Source organism: Protobothrops mucrosquamatus, unplaced genomic scaffold (genome assembly GCF_001527695.2).
Source record: "Protobothrops mucrosquamatus isolate PMUCROS unplaced genomic scaffold, P.Mucros_1.0 scaffold2590, whole genome shotgun sequence".
Taxonomy (NCBI): domain Eukaryota; kingdom Metazoa; phylum Chordata; class Lepidosauria; order Squamata; family Viperidae; genus Protobothrops; species Protobothrops mucrosquamatus.
In genome coordinates this window covers 229935-240395 of record NW_015388645.1, presented here as the reverse complement: position 1 = coordinate 240395, position 10461 = coordinate 229935, and the positions used below count along the sequence as shown (strand labels likewise).

The 10461-nt window shown below is 38.5% G+C and overlaps 1 protein-coding gene across 1 annotated transcript in view; it reads left to right on the top strand.

Annotated features, from left to right (window-relative positions):
• The first annotated feature begins 4508 nt into the window (after positions 1 to 4508).
• Positions 4509 to 10461, top strand: part of TCTE1 (t-complex-associated-testis-expressed 1) — a 15388-nt gene continuing 9435 nt past the window's right edge. Inside the window, exon 1 of the mRNA XM_015825312.1 lies at positions 4509 to 4604. The gene's annotated coding sequence lies outside the window, so the exon portion shown is untranslated. The remainder of the gene's footprint in view (positions 4605 to 10461) is intronic.

The following is a 10461-nucleotide window of genomic DNA, read 5'->3' as shown; positions in this document are numbered from 1 at the left end:
TTAATAGCAATAAATTTATGATAATTCATTAAGAGCATTATTGAGACAGGACAGGAAGGGGATGAATGTAGGATCAGCCAGTAGGTATCATAGCTACCAACATCAATCTGGATCTTCTTAGTCTTCCTCTAACTTTCTAACCACTATAGTGCAATAACTCCATGCTTAACAGGAAAATCTTGGTACCATCTTCCTCTGCATATCTACTTGTAGAGGATATTGAACACCACTCTTTAGAGTAGAAATGGATGGAGGGGAAATGGAGGCAATTATTATTGCAGCTATATTAATTACACTGTAACTCATATCCATGTTGTGTTTTTCTTCTGGAAAACTCTTTCATTTTAGCTCTGCTAATTACCCGTAATGATTTCTCTTCAGACAGTTTCTGTTAAGTATGTCTTCTAAACACTTCCCATCCTAGGCTTTTTTGTTCTGTGCCTAATATTCAAGTCAGCTTGTAGTCATTTCTCCATCTTCTCAGGTTTTCAGTAATATGAAACTGGATGAGCATGTGTTTAAAACTTCATTTTAAAAAATCAGCGTTTTGATCAGAGTATTTTTTTCAAGCCTGGTAATGAGGAGCTTATCTCTAAATATCTCTGAAATAACCATAGTAGTTCTGGAATAGATATTGTATATTCTTAACTCTTTCCACTTGTATGCATGTAATTTAGGTTGCAAGAAAGATATGGCCATGTTTGTTCAGACCATGTACTTTAACCAAACTGATATATAAGTAAACCCTTCAAAGGGATTCATCATCTGGTAAGCATTTTGGGGGGATGGATTCCACTTGTCACAGAGTGATGGTGTACTTTTCTATTTTTTTCTTTTTAAACTGGAGGTGACTTGCTTTACAAGGGTGGCAATCCATTTATCCTTGCTCTTGACCTCTCAGTGGCTTTTGATACCATCAATCATGGTATAATTTTAGCCAACATTTAGGGAGCTGGGGATCGGTGTCACAGTTCTGTGCTGGTTCACCTCCTTCATCTGAAGTTGGTCCCATTCGGTGTTGATAAGGAGTGAGAAGTCCAGCTCTCAGTCCCTGCTTTGTGGGGTGCCATAGGGCTTGGTGCTTTCTCTGATCCTTTTTAACATCTACATGAAACTGCTGGGTGAGATGATCCATCACTATGGGATGAGGTATCACCAGAATGCTGATAGTACCCAGTTATACATCTCTATCCTGGGTGAACTAAGTGATGCTGTTGACATGGAGGATGGAGGACAACAGACTTCAAATGAACCCTGGAGTGGCTGTGGGTAAGGGACCCCTTTGCATCTGGAAGTTTATAATCTTTGGTCTTGGATGGGGTTGCACTGCCCTAGACAGACCCAGTACATAATCTGTGGGTTCTTGTAAACTCACAATTCTTGGTTGAAGAGCAAGTGATAATCATGAATTTGCTCAACTTTGTGTTGTGCACCAATTAAGACCTTTCCTGGATGGGGCGGCTCTCCATTTGATCACTCATGCCCTAGTCATTTCCTGTTTGAACTACTGCAATGTGCTCTATGTGGGGCTACCCTTGAAAAGTATTTGGAAGCTTCAGTTGGCACAAAATATGCAAACAATCTTGGGCACCCAAAGAATGGCACATATAACTCCTCTGCTATATGAGTTGCATTTGGTGTCGGTCTGCTTCTGGGTCCAATTCAAGATATTACCAGTAGTTATGACCTTTAAAGCACTACATGTCATGAAGCCAGATTATCTTCATCCTATTACATCAGCCTGTCCCACCTGGGCAGGCAGGGAAGATATGTTGCCCCAAAATTAGCAAAGGCCAGGGTTTCTCCACCAAAACCAATATCTTCCTTCCTGTCTTGGGTGGAGCTCTTCTGCCTCTGGGTCTACACTTCTTCCCTTCTTCCAAGGAAGCCACCCCTGGATCTTTCTTCACCCTTTTGGACCAGGAACTGCTACACATACTTAACTTCTCTAGCCATTCTGTTCACCATGTGCACAAACATTTTCTCTCCTCTTCTTTTCTTTCTCCAATTTCCAGTCAAACTGGTAGCATCTCTCCCAGCATCTAAGGAAGGGGGTATTGCCCACTAGACTCTAGTTGTCAGGTGTGAAAGACCACATATGAAGTTCCAATTAAACTGCTTTATTACTACTCACACCTATGAACAGAAATCTACTCAAATAACAGTTAGCATTATTTTGGCACTAAATAAGGGTTGATGGAATTTAAGAGAGAATGGACTTAGTCCATTTGGGACTATGTAAAGAGTCTAAACTGATTCCTCTTTTGACTGCATCCACAGGTTCTACCACTCCTACACTAATTCCCAACACCCATAAACCAGGTAGGACCAATGGAATTGCTGTCTCAAAATGTCCCTGTTGCAGCCAGGTCAGCTCATCAGGTCTTGTGACAGTACACCAGCCCTTCAAGACCAGAACTGAGCTGCTTTTTTTCTTTTTACTCACTCCAATAACTGTTCCACACCAGCAGAACAGCAGCCATATCACGCCACTAAAACCCATATGCCACACCACAAAGTTGTTCATACAAGATTCCAATGCTGATTTTTCACTTTAAAAAAAAAACTTTCTGGATTCTAAGAGGTGTGTGAATTGGCACTGTGTGACTGCTACTTCCAAAGCTCATTCTTGCTGGTTTCTCTGCATTTCACCTCCTATTGCGGCTGAACATTGAAAGGGCACCTTGACACCTCCTCTGGTGTAATTAGAAGTGCCAGCAAGTGGTCCCAGTGAGCTAAACCCCATCCTGAGCTAGAAAGCTTTATTATGTATAAAACCATTAATGGAGGCAGAGGAAATGGTTTCTCTGCTATCATCTCACTGCTTTGCTAAACAGACAGAGGGAGGTGGAACCAAGTCCAACCTAATTAAAGGTAATTGCTATTCATCCTCAGGAACTGTTAAGAGATTCTAGTTTCTTCTTCATTAATAGTCATCAGGTGACATACATACCCTGCTGGCATCTAAGCAGAGTGTAAAAGGCTTGACTGCATAAATGCCAAGACAGATTGGTGCCTGAGATGGCTTTTAGACAGTGCCAGGACAAGCTTCATCAGTTTAATCCATATTTTTGTCTTCCCAAGATCCAATTTGTTATTAAGCTTTTTTTTTTATGCTTGCTCTCTTTTACATAATATAATTATGCAGCTTCATTTTTTTTAAAAAAAGGTAAATATAAATTCCCACAGGGATTCAGAAATTGCCACTGATGTCATTTACATTATTTTCAAAAGGAATATTTAAAGCTGCCTATACATTTCAATACAGTACATAAAAATATTTTCTTAAAGGAGAGCTTATCAATCTGGCCAAAAATTATGCCTTTTATATTTTCCAAATGCTCTTTCTAGGATTTTTTTTTTCAGAATTTCCATTTCTTTTCCTCTTTTGTAGCCCTTTTTAAATTGCATTGCATATCTGATTGAAACTGCTCTGTTCACTTCCCTCAACCCCTTAAGTGGTAAAAGAAGTAAAGAAGCTCCGTTCACTTAAGAAGAAACTGTGAATAATAAGTGCATTTATATGTGATGGAACTCAGACATGAAACTGTCAAGTTCTTGCTGAATTTAACTAGCCAATCATTTCATTCATAGAAATTAAGTCTCAGTGAGCCAAAGTTAAATGTGCATTTTGGATCCTTTCAGCAGACTGCATCATACAGGCCTGGTCTTCAACCAACTGTCCTCTACATGCACTCACCCATAGTTCCCATCATCCTCAGCCAATATGAGGGACCAGGTTGGGGAAAAAAATATGGCAACCTAAATATGCCAGTTAAGTGTGCTGAATCCTTATGTAAGCATGGTGAAATCTAGAATGTGACAACTTACCAGTGGGTCAGTCACTCGTGTGACACAACATTTAAGCACATTTCCCAAAAAAAAGAACAGCCATGCCAATCTTGGATCTATCTTGCCCTTTCCACTCCGATAGGAAAAAAAAAATGTAAAAGTGGATCTAGTTTATAAGGTGGATTATTGGACGGGAAAGTGCCATGACACTGGCTATAAAATGCATTGTAAAATGCATGTAAATGTTAGCTTGAAGGATACGGAGTAAAAAAAAAAAAAAAGCTGGGAGACGGGTACGTTATTCTAACAATCTCACTGGAAGAGATCGCCAACTCTCTAGTTCAGTGTTTCTCAACCTTGACAATTTTAAGGCATGTGGACTTCAACTCCCAGAATTCCACAGCCAGCATTGCTGGCTGTGGAATTCTGGGAGTTGAAGTCCACATGCCTTAAAATTGTCAAGGTTGAGAAACACTGCTCTAGTTTAAGGAAGAATCAAACAAGCCAGAAATAAGACAGAGATCCCCATATTCGACCCGCAGAACGTTGGTTCGATTGTGGGCGGCGACTTCGTAAGTCCCGCCCCTTTTCTTCTGGGAAAAGGAGGCTCCTATCAGCCGAGAGGAAACCGAGATCAAATCCTGCCCCTCCGGACTGTTCGTTTGATCCCGTGGCAACGCTTCCTGTTATCCTTAGCAACCGACTCGGCGGCTCTGCAGTCCCGTGAGCTGGTGCAACCGGAGGCATCTGGATCGGATCTGCTCGGAGAGAAGGAGCTTTGCGATTTGGGGGCCCTTGGCGAGTGTTCGGTTGTAAGAAATCTTTGAAATTCAGGTCGCCACCCGTGAAAGGGAAATAGAGGCATATAACTGAATAGGATGCTAGAGGCAGCCAGAAGAAATTGGAAACGCCTTTTCGTTTTTATCATTATTAAGAATTTTGACTGTTCTTTTTTAGAAAATAGATCATAAGCAAGTAGATGTCGCAGACAATTCCTTTATCCACACTCACAAGATCAAAACTTTGCACCCAATGGCTAGATACGCACCCCTGAATTTACTGAATTAACATCACGCTAGGAATTCTTACTTCCCCCCATTAACTAACCACACACTTCAAGCAACATGCTAAGCTAAAATATGGCTGGCTACTTTGTGGTGCAGTGTCTCGTAGCAACATTATCACCAGAAGTTTGGATAACAATCCCCAACTTCTGAAATAGTTTGTACTCACAATTATTACAGATTGAGGCACCTTCTTAGAAGTAAGCATTCATTTGAAACTCAGAAGTTCATTTGGCTTCTTAATATGGAGGGATGATTATATATATATAAATAGCAAACTGAAAGTAGGGTTGCCAGGTGTCCACTATTTGAGCGGACAGTCCACTTTTTTCACATTATGTTCACTATTTTTTTTCACAAAATAGTGGACATTTTTTTTATTCAAAAGCTTTATGATGAAATGGTACGTAATCTAAAGCTGTACAGTCTACTTTTTTTACTACTTAACCCCCCCCCCCACTTGTCCGCTATTTTTTGGAAGCAGACCTGGCAACCCTAACTGAAAGTGCCAGCTAATATTCTACTTCGGAATTACTTTTAGTTTGATGCTTTCTTGGTATATGAATTTAGTGCTGGAATTGTGGTTGAAACACCTGAAAGCCCCTAACTAGATCCTTACTCTTTCCTTCTCATTTTACCCCTCCTTAGCTTAATTGAATGATGTTGACCCATTAGCTGTCACAAAACATAAACTTACCACTTTTATGTCAAACGTGACATATTTATTTTGTATGGCAGCTTCTAAATAGTGATGTGTAGCATGAATAATTTTAAGAAGTACAATGTGCAGTTATTGAGTGCAAGGGGCCTTGGAATTCATCTAGTCCACTGTTTTTCAAACTTGGCAATTATATGTTCTGTGGACTTCAGTTCCCAGAATTCCCCAGCCAGCAGAATTCTGGAAGTTGAAATCCACACATCTTAAAGTTGTCAAGATTTAAAAACATTGACCTAGTCCAACATCCTGTCCAGTGCAGGAATTTATTGCTTAAAAATAAAATGTATTATCTTTCATTACCCTTATGAAAACTATGACTTTGATGTTATTTCATAAGATAAATGAAATTTTCCAAAATATGTTGTGGATTAATTCTAGTGGATTTGTGGCTTCTTTTCAGAAATTCTCTCTCTCTAAAGCTACTGGATTAAATTCTTCAGGAAAATTGTCTTGACATGTAGAAGTTCAAAGTTTTTTTGCTAGTATAATTATTAAATAAATAGCCTATGTATGTATTTATCTCAGCATAATCATCTTGAAACCCTGAGTGTACTTATGCTGCTAGGCCATTTATTAAATAGTAATATAATGTGGAGGGGGTTTAGCTGATTAGTAAGCTGGTCAACTCTATTACCCTTTGAAGATACGAGAATAATTTTTCTGCATTTCCATATCTGAATCTAAAGACTGGAACAACAGTTATTACTGTTATTACTTTTTCTACACTTTGGCAGGGCCATAGTCTATGTGTGATGTGGAAGTCAGTACATTACTTTCTGTCTATTTATGAATGTAGATGAATTTGAGTCAAAGAAAAGTGCAAAAGTATTTACTTCCCTATTTAAACAATACGGAAACAAAAAAATAGAACTCCAGTGAGAATATATAATTGCCACATACTGAATTACTGTGAATTAGTTCAGTGTCATAAATGATTCACCACAAAACTGGCACATTTCAGTTCCTCCAACATTTGATCATAGAATTGATTCAAGCACTTTGCTATAAGGCAACAGCAACTTTGTTCTGTTACATTTATGATCACACTGAATATTTTCTCAGGATAGAATGAGACATATGTGATTTCTAAAAACAAAAATACATTTTAGAACTCTGTGACCCTAAATTCCAATAGCTCTATCATTTTACTGTCTACTCAAATCATTGGTTCTCTGAACATTTTTAGTGAGTTTTTGACACTCGGCTATATTTTCTTTTAGTTTAAAATTTTAATGTAGCCACAGAAAGCCCATAAATTGTGAAATGATATTGTTAACATCAAATGAATGCACAATGTTTGTTTAATAGGATATTCTAGTAAGCTCCTTTAGAAATTCTGCTTTTTTGTCAGAACTGTATGCCCCTTGTGTACGCTCTACACAGTAGCAGTTCAGATATCCTGCTTTCCTATCTTTCAAACTCTGACACAAACACAATTTGGCAGTAGTGTAAGAAAAAGTCCATACTTGCCTTTACCATGTCATCTTCCTGACAAGGACAAGATGCTCTCTTGCTGAAGCCTGTTATATTTTTATGACAACTGACTCTCGGCTATTCAAATTTATGTTGTGGAGCAGAAAATCCCAAGAGTGGAAGGTACAATTAATTAAGTTACAAGGAAGTTCTTCAATGCCTGTCTCAGATTGCCAGACTGGAGGGTGTCACAAACAGAAAGCAGTAAAACTTGTGTTTATTTCACGAAACATACATGCCTTACTCTCTTTTGACTGATTATTCAGAAAATTAAGATACCTACAGACCAAATTGTTTCAGACCCTTGAAGCAAGTGAATTTACAATATCCATTTTCTGTGTGGGGCTTTAATCTAATTTTAAAATTGATTTATTGATATTTATTTGTTTTTTTAACTGATTCCAAGCAAATCAGCATTCTAGCACAATACTATATCTTTGTTGTTCTAATAGTCCTTTGAGTTAGCCTGACTCCTGGATTTTAGATAGACAGGTTTTCTTGGCAATATTTTCAGAATGGTTCACCAATATCTTCTTAGGGATGAGAGAAAGAGATTATTTCCAAGTCATCCAATGGCCTTTGTGTTATAGGAAGAATAAAACTCTGGTGTCCCTGTTCCTAATCCAGCACCTTTAACCACTACACCAGACTGCCTCAAATAGCTGGATATTATACTATTTGGATTGCATATTGAATTTTTTTATTATTGGTTCCCAGTTCTCACAGCTAATCTCTGCCCCCCACGCCTGATCCCAGAGATTTCTGGAACTTGGAACCTAGCAATATTGTGTGTAGAAGGTCTTTGACAATATTGGACAAGGGTACATGCAGCCTTATGTAGACAACTGTTATTGAAATAGTTTTGTATCACAACAATAACGAAATGCCTGCAAGCAAACAACCAAGCTCAGAGAACACAAAGGACTCCACAATTGTAATTCTATTTAAATTCATTTGTAACCCGTCCATGACAACAGCAAGTTATTAGGTGAAAAACTAGAGACATTTGTTTTCCACTGATAAGGTTCTGCTGGAATTTTGCAAGAATTACTTCTATTTTCAAAGGCTGTCAATATGTGTTGGGAAGGAGAAAGAGGTTATAAAATTGCAGAATGAATAGAGTTTATAATTACAGCATATGTTGCAAATTGTGTACAGTGATATATANGATATATATGAATGTGTGTGTGTGTGTGTAGCTCCCACTGCAAGACTGGAGGTTACTTTAAAATTCAGAGGAAATCATTGAATCAGAAATTTAAAATGACACATTAATTAGTATGATGGATTACATCCCAGAGTTCTGAAGGAGCTGGCAGATGTTATCTCAGAACCATTGTAACATATTTTTAAAAAATCCTAGAACACCAGGAAACTGCCAGAGGATTGGAAAAGAACTGATATGGTTCCCATCTTCAAAAAAAGGGGGAAAAAAACAGCCCCAGGAAACTACAGATCGATCAGCCTAACATCAATACCTGAGAAAATACTGGGAAAAGATAATCAAAAAATAGATTTGTGAACATTTAGAAACAAAGTTATAATTAGTAGTCAGCAGGGATTTGTTAAAAACAGATTATGCCAAGCCAATCTTATTTCATTGTTTGACAGAGTGACTAAATTAGTAGACCAGTGAAATGCTGTGGACACAGTGTACTTAGACTTCAGCAAGGCATTTGACGAAGTAGACCACAATCTACTTCGTGAACTAGAAAAATGTGGAATAGACAGCATCGCCACCAGATGGATTTGTAACTGGCTGACAAACCATACTCAGTGAGTATTCCTTAGTGGTACTACATCTACATGGAGGGAAGTAAGCAGTGAGGTACCACAAGTTCTGTCTTAGGCCCAGTACTTTTCAATATCTTCATAAATGACATAGATGAGGGAATAGAAGGGTAACTCATCACATTTGCAGATGACACTAAGCTGGCAGGAATAGCCAGCACCCCAGAAGACAAGCTCAGGATCTAAAAAGATCTTGACAGACTTGAGCAATGGGCTCTATCCAACAACGTGAAATTTAATGTGAAGAAAAGCAAGGTTTTACATCTAGGTAGGAAAAACCAAGGGTATAAGTACAGATTATATGAAACCTGGCTTAAAAACAGTAACTGTGAGCGGGATAGGTAGCTGCAATATTACAATTCCATTCTACATATAAATCCTTAAAATGGAGCAAGCATAGTGGTCATGGGAATCTTTTAAAGTATTGGTTTAGCCAGAGTAGGATTATATACTGTATGTGTGGTCCTCAATGGAACTGCAGTGTGGTCCTCAATGGAACTGCATCTACATGGAGGGAAGTGTGTTGTGGGGTGCCCCAGGCTCTGTTCTGGGCCCAGTACTCTTCAACATCTTCATCAATGATTTGGATAGATGGGGAACTCATCAAATTTGCAGACAACACCAAGCTGGCAGGAATAGCCAACACTCCAGAAGACAGGCTTAAGATACAGGAGGATCTGGACAGACTTGAACACTGGGCGCTATCTAACAAAATGAAATTCAATGGTGAAAAAAGTAAGGTCCTACATTTAGGCAAGAAAAACCAAATGTACAGGTATAGTATAGGGGGTACCTTGCTCAATAGTAGTAACTGTGAGAGGGACCTTGGAGTCCTAGTGGACAATCTCTTAAACATGAGCTAGCAGTGTGCGGTGGCAGCCAAAAAAGCTAATGCAATCCTTGGTTGTATAAACAGAAGCATAAAATCAAAATTGTGTGAAGTATTACTACCATTTTATAAATCCTTAGTAAGACCACACCTGGAATACTGCATCCAGTTTTGGTCACCACATTATAAAAAAGATGTTGAGACTTTAAAAAAAAAAGTGCAAAGAAGAGCAACTAAGATGATTAAAGGCCTGGAGACAAAAAGCATATAAAGAATGGTTAAAGGAATTGGATATGACCAGTCTAAAGAAAAGAAGGACTAGGGATGACATGATAGCAATATTCAAGTATTTGAAAGGCTGCCACAAAGAAAAAGGGGTCAACTTATTTTCCAAAGCACCAGAGGGCAAGGCAAGAAACAATGGATAGAAAGTAATCAAGGAGAGAAAGCAACCTGGAATTAAGAGAAACTTCCTAACTGTGCAAACAATTAACCAGTGGAACAGCTTGCCTTCAGAGGTTGTAGGTGTTTCATCACTGGAGGTTTTTAAGAAAAGACTGGATAGCCACCTATCCAGTCGTATAGGTCTGCTTGAGCAGGGGCTTGGTCTAGAAGATCTCCAAGGTCCCTTCCAGCTCTATTCTGATTGATTTATAGTATGCATGGAAATGTTTTTCTATTACGATTGCTACTATCTTTGCTTTCTTTTGGCACAGTTGTTCTATTTCTATTTGCAGGTCTTTGTATTTTGTGATTTTCTCTGGTTCTTTCTCTTCTATTCTGTTATTTCCAGG